This window comes from Protopterus annectens, chromosome 9.part0 (genome assembly GCF_019279795.1).
Source record: "Protopterus annectens isolate FY-2018-M chromosome 9.part0, PAN1.0, whole genome shotgun sequence".
NCBI classification, from domain to species: domain Eukaryota; kingdom Metazoa; phylum Chordata; order Ceratodontiformes; family Protopteridae; genus Protopterus; species Protopterus annectens.
In genome coordinates this window covers 449,582,366-449,598,122 of record NC_056743.1, presented here as the reverse complement: position 1 = coordinate 449,598,122, position 15,757 = coordinate 449,582,366, and positions in this window count along the sequence as shown.

Here is a 15,757-nt window from a genome sequence, read left to right as displayed (position 1 = left end):
ATAAAAGAGCGTTTGCTCTTTTTATCGTTCGATGTCGTGATACAGACTCCTTATATTCTATTCAGTCCCTTTCAGTCAGACATTACATAGCTCATTCAAATCCTGCCTTTTTTAGAACCTCATTCCTGATCTGCATGTGTTGTTCCCATAATTTCTTTTTTCTATGTAATTTGCTCCTATTCTTTTCTAAATATCCCATTTCCAGTTATTTTATCTCTGTTACTATATTCACTACTTTTAGTACAGTTAGTTTTGACTATAATTTCCATTTCCTAGTAATTGCTTTTTTGGCAGCCAAAATAATTAGGCTCTGTAGAGCCTTACTATGTCTAAGCAATTCCGATTCTGTATCATAACTCAAAAAAATAATTTTCTTAGTCATATCAATTTGCTTACCCATAGAGTAGTCTGCAGGGAATTTTTAAAGTCTACCAACTCATTACACTCCCAAAAATATGTTTTCCTTTACATCCTTCTTCGCTATCACACCTCCAACATTTGCTATCTACCTGAGGAAAAATTCTTTGGAGTCTACTAAGGGTACAATACCTATGTAAACACTTCCAAGCAAAGATCCTAAATCTTCTAGGCTTTGTTGCATATTTGGGAGACACACACACACACACACATATATATATATATATATATATATACACACACACACACACACACACACACACACACATACACACACGCACGCACACACACACACACACACACACACACACACACACACACACACACACACACACATGCACACACACACACACATATATATATATATATATATATATATATATATATATATATCCCCATTGTTTATTTCAGAATTGCTTATCCAGTCTCTCTTCCCAATCCTTTCTAACCTCCTCTGATTAATTCTTAGAGTTATTATGCAATATTTTATATGCTCTACTAATTATTCCTTTTTTACAGCAGCTTATATTCCAGATTCTACTGAAAACTCTACCAGTGCTAGTCTTTCACTTAGGATCCCCCATTTCTTTCTCTTTGCCTATATCTGATATCAGTCCTTGATAGGGAAGGCAACCTCTAGTCTGTAATTAAAATACATTCTTGGCCTCCTCTCATTCTATTACCTTTCCCTCTCTGATTATTTGCTGCTAATACCTTAGTTCTTTTGTCAGTTTTCCCCAATAAATTCCAGCCTTTATTGCTTACAGTCTGTACCCCTAATTGCAGTCATCCCCTATCAGCAGAATCTCTTTTCTCCATTCCCGTGTTGGCTTTGTAATTAGAATACTCTCTCCTACTTTATGAATATAATATTCTGTATGGCTATTGTTATTCTCCTTAAGGATTTGCATACAAAATCCAGTCTTGCCTTTTTTTCTTTAGCTTCCCCCATTTCATCATCATCCTTTTCCACTTTGAATTATAGGTTTCTGCTTGTGCTGTGTATAAGAGCCTTAACTGTGTAACTCTGATATAACCCTTCAGTTTGGGTAATCCCAATTTGCCTTCTTCTACCAGACGAATCAGCTTATCCCACTTGACGCTTACCATCATCCCCTCCCAGATAAAATCCTTCATCTCTTTATTAACTGCTATCCACAACTTCTCTCCTTTGGTTGATAAAAATATGCCTGAACTGTTTATTCTTTCCAATAGTTTTGATAGAAAATTGGGAGTTGAATAAACTAATCAAGAAAAACTGCAAAGATAACCTTGGACATGAAAAATTTAATTATCCATTCATTGTGAAAGAAAGCTTGTAAATCTGAAAATCTTCTCCCTGAGGTTATAACAAGCAGAAAAAGTGTTTCTAAGACAGGTGCTTAATTTCTGTTAAGTCAGTTGTCTAAATGGAGGTAGAGTTCTTTTCCCAACATGACATTCAAGTGCCAGGGAGGAAATATATGTCTTTTTTGATGGTCTTACACTACACTGGAATTATCATATCCTTGGATCTGGATGCAATACTGTTCGTAATAACCTGTATAATAAAAAAATACTTTCTTCCATTAGTGAAATATGTGGTGATCGAAGGACAGCTTGCAGTCAAGATAGGTAGGTAACCAGGCTCCTAACTACTGGATCACTTTTTAATGAGTTGTCAGTGTGATAGCTACAAGGGACTTTTTGCTCACAGAAGGATACGATTATACATTTTTTGGCATTTATTTTAAGTCCATGGCTTTGACTCCAGCTATAGGTTTGGGAAAGGCCCTCTTGGAAGATCTTGTTGTCCTCTAGGAAGTTTTTGATGGTACTAATTTTACAGTCATCTGCAAACTTTCTCAGCCGTAAACCATTAACAAGAGCTTTGACCTCCAAGATGTAAATGCCAAAGAAGAGTGGCCCAGGGACTGAGCCCTGAAGTACACTGCTAGTGACAGGTCCATTGAAGGAGGTAAAGCAGCCCACTCTAATTTCCTGGGTTCTATTTGTGAGCCAATTTGTAATCCAGCAAATTACACAAAGATTACTTTTTAGCTGGGATAGTTTATCTACGATACCCATGTGTGGGATGGTGTTGAAAACCTTTGTGAGGTCTAGATATGTGGTGTGCATTGATTTGCCCTTATCCTTTGCCTCAGTAACGTTCTCAAAGAAGTCACCCTGATTAAGTAGGCAGGATGTGCCCTTAACAAATCCACACTAGCTTTGGTCGAGAGTTTGTAGGTTACCTGTGTCCTTACTTATTAATTCCATAATGATCCTTTCCATAGACTTACATATGAGGCTGCTCAGACTTATGGATCTGCAATTCCTTGTGTCTGTTGACACCCCATGTTTATGCAAGGCAATGACAGTTGCTGTCCTCCATTCATCTGACACAAAGCTTGTTTGGAGGCTGATATTGAATATCCTCTTCAGGGGGATCTAATAGGTCTTGTTTCAGGCTGGCCAGTAAGTACCATGATATGTTATCTTGCCCCACAAAAGCAGTATTCTTGGCCTTGGATAATGTCTTCAGGACTTGTTCATGGGAGATTTGAGGGAGGAATTTAGATGGGAGTAGGAAATCTGGGAGTGTAGGGGGGTGAATTTAGAGATCAATGTATCTGCTAGTAAACTGCCTGTGTCCTCTGGGTGAGAGTATGTGATATCATTTACTATTAGCTCTGCAAAGTGTTGGGTATTGTTTCTGAACTTTCTAACATAGTTAAAGAGGGCTTTGTGGTTGTCTTTTGCTTGGGTGGCTATTTTACCTCATATCTTGCTTTAGTTGATTTGATCAGGGTCTGGTTTTCCCTGTTATGCTTAGCAAAAGCCTTTTGCATCTTGAGAATTTTGCTTATTTTATATGGAATGAGTTTTTGTTTCTTCTGTTATAGTGCTCGTTTATATTTAGGTTCCTCTATAGTGGTTTATTTTTGAATTTAGCATGGTATCTACTTTGGAGTGGGACAGATATACCTCTTCACATGTGGAAAGAATTTGGTGGTAAAAGATTCCACATAAGCAGTGGGATCATAGAGTTGGAAGGGGATGCTGAACTTAGCCAGATCATCACTCATTTTCAGCAGATTACCTTTGGCATAATCTTTTGAATACTGAGGTACTGGAGGATGTTTCTGGGTTCAGTCTTAAGGTGGATATGAATGATTTGTGGTATGATTTGACCAGGGAGGGAGTTACAATTAGGAGAGAGAAGAACTGTCCCATAATGATGAGGAACAAGTCCAGGATATTAACACCCCTGGTTAATGCTTAGGACTCCATACAAATTAGACAGGAGTTATGAGCTGAGGGGACACAGAGAGGGTGTTATATTTAGCCATGATGCGATAAGGGGTCTTGTTCATCCTAAACTGGACAAGGAGGAATGCCAGATTGTATTTTTTTAAAGACTATGGAGACACTTCCTCTTTTAGTGCCTTCATCAAGTACTGCAGGCCTGAACGTGCATTAAAACCCTGCACTGATGGACTGTTCTCAGTGGTCTTCAACCAGGTCAGTGGGACAATGTATATATCAATCTTTTTTTCAGGGTAAGGAGTGCTTGTGGAGAAGGGAGGTTTTCGTTAAGGCAGCAATACCTTTATGTTATCTAAATTGTTTTATTATGTTGGAAGCTTTTGGAAGACTGCCATTGCCTAAAAATGGCACTATGGGAGCCGACATGGCTTTAGGCAATATATGAAATCCTGGGGGGGGACAGGGAAATGCCATCTCTGGCAAAGCAGTTATGATTATCTACCATGTTCTCCCAGGCTGATCTATCTCTCCCTCTCTATATACATATATATATATTTATATACAGACTTAAAGAGCCCTCTTTGAATGACACCATAAGCTAAGCCATTTGGTGAAGTCAATAATTTTTTGTTCATATTACAGTATCACTCTAGGGCGGCCACAGTGGTGCAGCAATTAGCGTTGCCGCCTCACAGCAAGAGGTTCTCTGGTTCAATTCTCGGCTGGGGTGCCTTCTGTGCGAAGTCTGCATGTCCTCCCTGTGGTCGCGTGGGTTTCCTCCGGGTGCTCCGGTTTCCTCCCACATCCCAAAGACATGCTGTAGGTGGATTGGACACTCTAAATTGGCCCTAGGTGTGAGTGTGTGCATGTGTGTGCCTTCTGTGGAAGGTTGGGCGTCGGGCTGGCAACTCCACACTGTAAAAACTCCACTGCCAATCATGAGCGGACAGGTGATCCGCTGTGGCGACCCCTAACCGGGAAAAAGCCGAAAGAAGAAGAAGAAATTATTACAGTATCACTCTTGGTGGTGGTAAAATGCTGCTCATGGCTAGGTTGACACCTGCCTTAAACATGTATTTCGAGAGCTCCATCATGTCTTTTTCTTCATATAGTCCAGGAAGGATTTCAAGTTATTTACATCTATGTAGACTATGACAGTGTCACATGTGTACTTGTGGTGCAAAGACTTCAGTACCTGCGTGATGTGGTGAATCCTAGTACTTGATAGGCACATAACCATGATCCCCTCCTTTCACAGCCTAATAAGTGGTTTATCAGTGTGTCTTACAGTGGAGAAACCTATAACTAGGAGGCTGGCCTGTATTGAGGTTTGCCCTATTGGATTTTGAGTTGAGACACCGTGCCTCTCTAAAGTTGAGACACTGTGACTCTTTAAAGTTTCATGGTGGGAGCTGCCTATGTTGTGTATGAGTGTTTGCTAAGGGTACTTATTTCTTAGGTTACACTTAGACAGCCTTTGTGGTTTAGGTAGGTCACATTTAAGAGCATCAGCATAGGTCTATGTGTCTGATCTAATCAGTGTGTTATAGGTTTAGTGTGGTGTTGTGTGGTACTGATAACCTGTTTGTTACTTTTAGGATTTTCATGTGAGAGTTTTTCCTCCGATTTCATTAAATGGCTGCATTTCTCATATAATGTCTCATTTTGTTTAAATAGAAGGTGTTTGTCAGTACATATGAAACAATTGCTACAGTGTCTCAGGATACCCATTTCAATTAATCAGGCTACAAACGTGGTAGGAAAGTGCAAATATAGGTTTGGCATTAAATTGTTTTTGTTTTTATTTCTTTCAGGTTTATGTGAAGATACCCTTCTTGTTCAGACCATTGTTGTGCATTGACAAATTGTTAAATTAGGTTCTTTAAGTCTAATCTGAATAGTCTGTTGTCAGTTATTGTATGTTGTGTTGCAAAAGGAAGGCTAAGGAGCATCCCTTTAAACATCCAGCCAAGTAATTCCTTTTCAAGCCTAAGGAGGGTGAATTGTAGTCTCAGGGAATTCAATGCCAGATTCCAAACATTTCTGAAAGCCCACTGTGCCTTCCTCATATGGACCCTTAGAAAGAACTATGAGGATCTAGGATGACATATGTCACAAGGTCAACTCTCTATTAGAAATACATGGCTTGTAATTTTAAGTCCTGCAACTACAAAATAATAATAATAATAATAATAATAATAATAATAGGCTAAGAATCACAACATATTTGACAGGGTCCTGAGATACATGTGAGCAGTTTAAGAAAGTTCACAAGGCAGGAGGTAAAGCTAAAGTTGCTTTGATGCCTTTACCTGTTATTAAGAAACCATTTCAGAAAGTAGCTATGAATATTGTGAGACCTCTTGGCAACCCTCAAATCCACAACTGAAAGAAGAGATATATACTGGTGGTGCTGGACTATGCTACTGGAGGTGGCTACTCTGTTTCTACTAAAGCAGAAAAGGTGGAAAATGCTCTGTTTGAAATTTTCAAAACAGTAAGTTTTCCAAGAGAAATATTGATAGACAGAGAGAGAGAGAGATATGACAATTTAATGCCAGACCTTCTGGCCTGTTCATAGAAGCATTATGGGGTAAAGTACTTAAAGACTCCCCCTACCATCCACAGACCAATGGACTGGTAGAGAGTTTTAACTCTACAATAAAGACCACGTTGGGAGCATACACAGACCAATTCAGCCTGGAGTGGGATATGCATCTGCTCCATCTCCTCTTTCTATACATAGATGTGCCCCAGGAATCCACAAAATTGTCACTCTTTGAATTTCTGTATGGTTACATGTTGGTGGTGGGGCCCTGGATTTAATTGGTGATGAGTGGGAGGGTGACTGTTATTCCCCCAAAGAATTAGTTATGGAATGTGTCCTAAACTTGAAAACCAGGCTTACTGAGCACAAGAGCATCTATGGTACAAGCACAACAACAATAACAGCTTGGGCCAGAGAGCATTTTGTTGAGCAAAAAGTAATGATGCCTCTTTCTGTTAAGCATAATAAACTACGGGCATCATGGCAGATCTTTTTTTACTATTGTGAGAAAGGTCAGTGATGTTAAATACATACCAGAGTTGTCAGGAAGGAGGCAGAATCACAAATTCTACTATATTAACATGATGAAGTTCTGGATAGAAAAACTAGTACTCTGTATCTGAATTAGGTTACAGCAGGAATCGGAGAAGATCTCATGGTAGACTTTCTCAGTGAGGCTTGGTCTAATGCCTCTGTGGACAAGATAGCCCTCCACAACAGAAGTCTCCTCCCCAGTAAGCCAATGTGTACCCACCTGGTAGAACACAATGTGCACAGAGTGCCAAAGCAGCCCGTCAAACACATCACTTATAGGGTACCTGAGCTAGTTAAGCAGACCTTGAGACAGGAACCACAGTAATGCTGGATCTTGGAGGTAGTCCAGGAGTTCAACAGTCCCTTGACCTTAGTGGTGGTGTTGGGTCAACAAAAGACAGCAGCATCGAGTTCTGTGTAGACTAAAGAAGACTGAAAAGTTGCACAGAATCAGATGTTTACCCCATGCACAAGACAGCTAAACTCTTAGGGTAGCTGGGGGGGCTAAGTATCTAACTACTATTCAACTACGTAAGGGTCACTGGCAGGTACATTTGACACCTACAGTGTGGGAGAAGTCAGTTTTTCTGACCCCTTTTGGGTTATATAAGTTCATTAAGATGCCCTTTGATATAAAGAATGCCTCAGCTCCAATTTGACAGCCATGTGTGCTCTTTATTACCTGGATAATATTGCATTCTAAAGATGATCCTGGGAAAAAGATGTTCAACTTGCTAGGAAGATTTAACTATCAACACCAATAAGTGTTAGTAGGGAATGGCAGAAATGTCTTACCCTTTGTCATAGAGGGAATGGTGGCAAGATTCAGCCACAGTTTGCCAAGATGGATGCTACTCAGGCCTAACCTATCTCTCTTACTGTGAAGGAAGTGACGGCATTTCTATGGATAGTGGGCTAGTATAGGAAGTTTGCCTCCCACTAGAATATGATAGCCTCTCCATTTATAGATCTTACAAGAAAGAATACCCCAGATAGGACTGTAGGGATTCCAGCCTGTGATTAGGCATTTTGAATGCTTCAGAAGGCCTTAGGAGGATTCCCTTTGCTAGTCCCAGCCAAGGTTCACTGTCCTTTCCACAACAAAATGACAAGCTTCCTCGTCTCTTCTGACAGTGCCTGCATAATTAAATATGAAACCTACTTTATGGCCACAGCTTTGCCAATTACAAGAACAGTCCACCCTCTCCTGCAGTTTAACTCAATCCTTAGGTTACTTTTCTCCATACAATATGGTTCCAGTATAGTTTAGGTAACAGAAACCTGCTCGTGTTTCATAAAATATCCATTTCCTTGCTTTGGAATCATAGGAAGGGAAAATCCAGCCATGACATAGCACAGATACAGGGAAAGATGTAGTTCTCCCTGTCAGGTACTGCACACAATTAATCCTATTAATGTTAGATCAGTAACTGCTATTAAAAAAGACTGTTTTCCCTGTCTTTATTGCAGAGAGGAAAAAAAACACACTATCACTGCAGCTAAGTGACAGGGTTACCACCTCTCTTTCTTTCTGCAGAGCAGTACTGATTTAGGAAGTTCTATCCTGGAGGGTGTGCAAAAGGCAAATTTCTTGATATTTTACAAAAAATATATATCTGACCTTACTGAAAATAATTAACTTTCTTTTAATGATGGCATGTTTTTTTCCTGTACAATCAGTAAGAATGTCCCACTTTGGCCAACTAAAAAGATGGCTACTTTAATAGCTGACTACATACTTTGTATAGAAATCCACCTGTAAGTGGGGTAGCAATGCAACAGAAGTGGTAAATTACAATGTATTTGAGGTTATTTGTGCCCCAGTTTATAAAATCTACTAATACAAATTCAACAGCAGACAGCCAAACTTTTTTTTTATGTACTGTGCTTGTGAAATACTTTTGAGCAAAAATAGCAAGTAAATTATGTCATTTCCACAACATTCATAATAATAATAAAAAAAAAATTCCCACTACTACAGACGCTGGTCTGGTGAGTAGCAGAATTAGTTCTTTGAAGTACTGATTAACAGCTCTTGGATTACAGTGTTATCACTGACATCTCAGGATGATTGCGGCAGAGGGTCTGTCAGTGCTCATTGCATAGAACTACAGAAAACAAACAAACTCTATGAGAGAACTGTATATGAATGTTATTCAGGAATAAAATATGAACACTCCTGCTACAGAAGGTGTATAAGATACCTGTGACTCACACTGCTGTCATTCTACTCAGTGGTCTAAGAAAAACAACCACTTCCTTATGTCTAGCATGACTCATACAAAAGGGACTTGAAATGGATTCTAGGAAGGGGAAAAGAAAGCACTAAACAAGATCATGCTAATATGTCAGGCCCCATATCTGTCATTTTCTGTAAAACTATATTAAATTGTTATAATAAGCACATGGAGTTATTTTAATGCATTGAAATAGCTCAGAAAAAAAGATACAAAGAAAAAAAAACACATATTTGAGTTCCAAGGTGGGTACTTCGGTGAATCAGATCTTCACTCAAAAACTGTCAAAGCAATTGCTCTACAGCCAAAGTTTTCAGTCCTTTGCACAGCAAAACTAAAGGTTCACTATACTTGTTCTGATCATATCTACACAATTAAAAAAAATATATTAGGAACCAGCTTTCTGAATGCAAAACTGCTGATTCATTAAAATAGTTTCAGCTCTCAAAAATTGTAAGAGTTAGGCCTTTTAATGATGTATTCTCCACTATTCCACTATAGTAAACTGCGCTTAATGTAGCCCTATGGAGCTATTTTCTGATCTGAACATTTAAATGTTTCCCCTTGCATATGACTTTTGCAAAAAAATATTACTGCTTAAAATATTGTACCTTAATGACTCTTAACATTTCACTTCAGAGAGCAGTATAACAAATATTTTACACCTCATTTCAGCAAATTTCTAGGCCAGCTTTTAACAAGTCAAAAGTTCTTGTACATTCATTGGCTGGTCATAATCCATGTGTTTGCTTTCACTTTGTAAACTTTTGTGCTTTTACATTAACTGATTTTTTAAGTGTGCTGTAGGAAATGCTCTGTTTTCTCTTTTAAAATAGTGTGCTTATAGGTGTCATATCATAAGCGGTGAGAAATTACCTCTTTACATGTGTGGTGACTCAATGAGTTCTACCATAGATTCATAGGTGAGTACTAGGATAATGACCCCAAGGGGCCTTTTTAAGTTCAGCCATGTTTCCCAAACTCTTTGCATTACATCCTGCCGAGTTTTTGTTTAATTCATACATTGATTCTCTGAGTACGCGCTTAATCCAGTTCAAGGGTACGAAAAGGTTAGAGCCTATCCTGACAGTCAGCAACCACAAAGCATATGAAACATCCTGAATCAACCCAATGCAAGACCAAACATACCTACAGGCAGTCTGCAGGGAAACCAGGTCACTTATAGCAGATTTTTAGGATGTGAGAAGAAACCAAAGCACCAGCAGAAACTCATGCAGGCACAAGAAGGGCATACAGACTCCACACAGAAGACATCCCAGATGAGAATCAAAGTGGAGAAAGAACTGTGAATCAGCGATGTGAACCTTTGTGGCTTTTTGACATTGGGGATTTTCTTTGTCCTTCCCCTTTATTTCTACATTCATCAACTTGTTTATTTGTCTTTGCACCTCCTATGTCCTTTAGGTAAACTCAGGAGATGGTGAATTAATTATTTGTTTTTGTTTGCATGTTTGGTTATTTGTTTCTTCTGTTTGCTTTTTTTTTCATTCAGTCTTATTTTTAGGAAGCTCAGCAGCTGAGAAATGACATATCTTCATATATGTTCTCTACCTTTTGTCTTTCATTTTTGTTCTTTCCTTTACTCTGCTGCATCCAACTCAACTCTTGGCTGTACAATTCCAGTATTTTGAACCACCTTTATCACCATGGTGTATGATATTTCACTCATAGTGAGATATGCATAATAATCAAACCTCTTCTGTTTCCCTCGATTTTACTCTTACTGGTATCGCTCCATGCTCCCACCCCTCCTCCCCCATAGCAAAACAGGCCCTAGTAACGTTTGCAACCCTTTGCACAGAACAGCTGCAAGACTCTTCAGCTTATCCTATAGTCTTCTCCTCCCACTGTGCCATCTTTCATCCTACCATGGCTCAATAATGTATCACGAATGTATAGCAAAAGAAGAATTCCAGCCACAGCCAACCAGCTCAAATAATTTTATTAAAACATTAAATCAGTATGGGCGCTTTCGTCTCACCAAGGAGACTTCATTAGACAACAAAGTACATCACATCATTTCCTTAAATACCCCTCCTGACTACCTGTTCATCAATTACTTAATTAATGATTTAAAAAGACATTCCCAAAACCACATATACTTTGAACATCAACAAACATTTAAATTTACATTTTGTATATATTTTTTATATGTATATGTTTGACCAAGAGAGAAGGAAAACTGTCAATAAAAAATATGCACATATATATATATATATATATATATACACATATATATATATATATATATATATATATATATATATAAAACTTGACCTATCTCATATAATAGCTGCCTTTTCTCTCAAAATGGGTTTAACTGACACATATTCATTCAAACCAGGGGGTAAGGTAGCTCTTAATGTGAGTTGCCATATAAGTTCTTGGTACTTACGTATTATCACAACCAGATTTTCACAGTAATACTGGCTGGTTCCCGATCATGAGAAATGTTTGTTAATGTCGTTAAAATGTAATATAGTGTGTTTTCTTTACCAGTAGAGCTTATTTTCCAGACTGCTATCATTACAATGTGCAAAACATACTGTCTGTTATTCTTTCTTAATGGTGTTTACTGGCACCATGTTGCTTCCTGCAAGTCTGCCTGTTGAACGTTCATTCTTTGTGCCAGCAAATGCTGTCAAGTGATGGTCATACATTCATCTGGTAATCACTACTGTGTAATTTTTGCCCTGTGACTCTTAAAACATATTAATATGCAATTGTTGAAAAATGCCTAACCACATAGAAAGACAAAACCATGCAATGAGCAAAGAAGATTGTCATGGCAGTAATGAAATCACAAATTACTTCAGTAGTATTATATTTTCCCGAACATACTACCATCGCAAAACAATACAAAATCAGAAGTACCAACTTCTTCCTTGAGAAAGGAACCCACAAGCTACTGTCAACATAATCCACCCTCACTTTTTAAAATCATTAGTTATGGCAGTTTCTTATTGTAGTGTTTGTTTTCAAGAATGTTGACACATTTCTGACAAACTATTACTTTACCAAACAGTTAATTCCTGTGTGTCTGTGTTCTTCTGTGAAGGATTCGTTCCTCACGCTCAAAACATTGCATTCATCACTAAGGCGGCATCCCTGACAATTCATGTGCGTGTCTGTAATGCACACAAAACACCAAGGATTTATGGCATTTTTCCTGCTCCTGCAGCTAATACATACTTTTGCTAATGCAAAACGGAGTATGACTCACACCTTCCAGTGTCTCATGCAGTCGTTCCTATTAAAGTACGGCCATTTCGCAACTGCAAAAATCTGGTTGCGATAATACGTAAGTACCAAGTTCTTTTTTTAAAATATTTCATTTCCAGTCCCCACCTCCTGGGTTCTTTTTAACTACTTCTAAGATACCAAATCGGAAACCAACATAATGTGTACAATCTAAAGAATATTTATATAAGGCACTAGTGTCTTTCTTCATCCTTATGTCGTAAAGATGTTCATAAATTCTATTTTTAAGGGCCCTTTCAGTTTTTCCTATACAGAAGCAGGGGCACCTTCCACACTGCCAAGTAGACCAATCTATTTGTCCCACAGTTACCCTTCCTAAAATAAATTTTGCTTCCCAACCTGTTTTCCAAAGTCAAACTCTCTGTTCTTATTATGTGGGGGCAGTAGCTACACATTCCACATGGTGTAGTTCCTCTTCTTATTTCACCCCTAATGGGTGCTTCTGTTTCAAGAAGCTCCTTAAAATTTCTTCCTGTCCTATACGAAAATGTGGGCCTATACACCCCTTACTAGCTATATAAACAGAGATGTTTTGGTCAAATAATGAGATTTTTTAATTATTTTTAAGCATCTTTTTACATATATTTTTTCATATATATTTTTGTAGTAAACAAACCTTTTATAAGTACTTTAGTAATTCATGTAGTTTTATGGAGTTGTTTAACCTGGTTATGTATATAAAATATTTTTTTAAGCATTGGTGTTATGCAAACTGTGCAACACTGTGGTCAGAATGGTTTGGGTAGATAAAATGAATTCGTTCTTTAACTTAACATTTTCCTACACATCTGTGGTTCATCCATTTAAGGGTTAACATACTCACAAAATTTGAAGATGTCATGGTTTTAACTCATTAATTACTTACTTATTCATTTAAACATTATAAAAAGGCAGAGTAAATTGGAGTAAATGATTCTGAAGAAGTCCAACATTGTGAACGAACGTGCTTAATCTAATGTTATTCATTAATTATTTGTTTTTATGTGGGCTATCTAAGCGGAATAAAGTGGCAAGTGTTTTTAAAACAATTCAGGCTATTGGCATTACTATCTGTCTTATGGGCCTATAACAACATCTTGTGGCACAAACCTTTTTACATATCTCACCTTTCACTCACAGTTACCCTAAACTATCCACATTAACAGAGATGTCCGTTTCCAGTCTGGTCACATAAATGACAACTGCTGACTCAGTGACCTAAGTGTCAAGATGGTAAAGCATGGACTGCCTACAGCAGTCTGAAATTAGTCACATCACCTTTGCGAAGATAGTCATTCAATTCCAGGCCGAGTACAGCATCCAGAAAATGTTCCTACTCCACCAAAACCTCCAACTCCTAATACTGTTCCACAGCCAAGAAAAACCTCTGGCTGACTTTTGATAAATGTTAACTTAAGAATAATTTCAAACAAGCTAGCTGTATTCCGTGCATGAATAACCCAGCAATCCTGAGATGTCATGATAATTACAGAAACATGACTTAAATTAATTATAAAAGACAAATTCTGATGAAGCAGTATCCTTGTTCAATACCACTTTTCTAAATCCTCTAAATGAAATATCCCTTATCAGAACTACAAATGTTAAATTTACTTCAGCTCCATGGCTATTGAGACAAACTAAAGAATTAATGAGTCAAAGGGACAGGGCTTGGTGCTACCGGAAAAAGAACAAAATAGAAGCTAAGCTATGGAAATATAAACAGCTAAGAAACTTAGCTAAAAGCAAAATCAAATCAAGCAAAAAATGTATCACACAAACAAACTCTTCTCGTATTCTGTCAATAAGCTATTTTATCAAGCCCATTCTACTCATCGAACATGCTCTGCAAGTAAGCTCTCTTAAAACACTGCCAGCCTAGCCTATTCAACTCACAGTTCATCAGTGCTTTAGCCTCTCTACTGAAAAACGCAGCCCAAAACCCTTCTACATCCTCTGAAACTAATCAACACATGAATAATCTGTGATTTCAGCTCATACCTACCTCCACTATCAAAAGACTCCTCCTCAAGCTAAAACCTACTACTCTTACCAGAAATAGCCTAGCAACAGAATATATCACCTTTGCAGTTGACAACATTGCCTATTTTGTTTCCATACTAATCAACTGATCAGTACTGCGGTGGTGGTGCTGCGGTAGCGTTGTCGCCTCACAGTTAGACATTGCACGTTCGATTCTCAGTTAGAGCGTCTTCTGTGTGTCGACATGCGTGAATGGGCATTCCTTCGTTGAAGGTTGTGCGCTAGGCCCGGCAAGCCAGCACATAAAAATCTACTGCCAATCATTAGCGGACCGGAGTTCCACTGTGGCGACCCCTAATCGGGAAAAGCCGAAAGACAGTTTACTAATCAACTGATCAATCAGAGAAAACTATGTTGCATAGCCCTGGAAAAAATCTTACATACAACCAATGCATAAAAATGGGAGCTCCACAGATCTCTCCAGATTAACAGCCTACTGTCATTCTGTCACCATTTTTAAAGTACTAGAAAAATGTGTTCAAATTCATATACTTAACTTTCCTTTGAAAATAATTCCCTATCTCATAAACAGCAGAGATTTTGTCCACATCACAGTACTATCTCTACCCTTTTTAACTTCACCATTTCCATCTACCAAAGCAAAAATAGAAGGCAACCTCATTGAACAAAGCTATAATATAATAGCAACAATTGGTGCTAAAACACAAAAAAAAACACACCACTGCTTAGTTCTAAAACAACTTCAGTGGACTGAAATGCAACATATTCTAACCTCCTCTCAGTCAAGTCACTAGAAACAATCTACTCTACAACTCAGATAAATGCCCCGGCATCGATAACATAATTCATCACTGCTCTGCCAACAGAACCCTATTACTAGTTACAAAATCTAATAAGTCTGTAGGTGACTCCCTCTGCTCCTTCTATGCATCCAAAATTTGGAACTACATCCCATTCATCATAAATGAAACCTACACCCTCTACTCCTTCATACTCATTAAATCTCATCCTCCAAATACTATAAATAGCTAGACAAAAATAATTCTTATGGCCATTCTTTATAATCTACCCTCTTCTGGCTACTTGCCCTTTACCTACAAATTCCCTTTAGTCATGTTTCTAATACCTTTTCTCTTACCTCCTCTATTAAACCTTCTCTCTAACACACATCAAACTTACTTCAATATGCTCTTCTTTCTTACAGCTATATCTGTTTACTGCCATTCTTCTGTATTTCATAATCTTCTCTTCTGTCTTACAACCCAATAACTTATCGTCTATCATTCTTCTGTACTTTATAAACTATTCCTTGCATCACTCTTAGCCACCTGTACCAATCTTCCAGTATTTCAAAAAATTCACACTCTGAGGCTAATGTAGAATGAGTTTTAAAGACCTTGCCTCCTATGGTTAAATATCCTTTCTCCTAATCAGACATATGAAAAAGTGCACAGAAACACACACGCACGCGCACACACACACACACACACACACACACACACACACA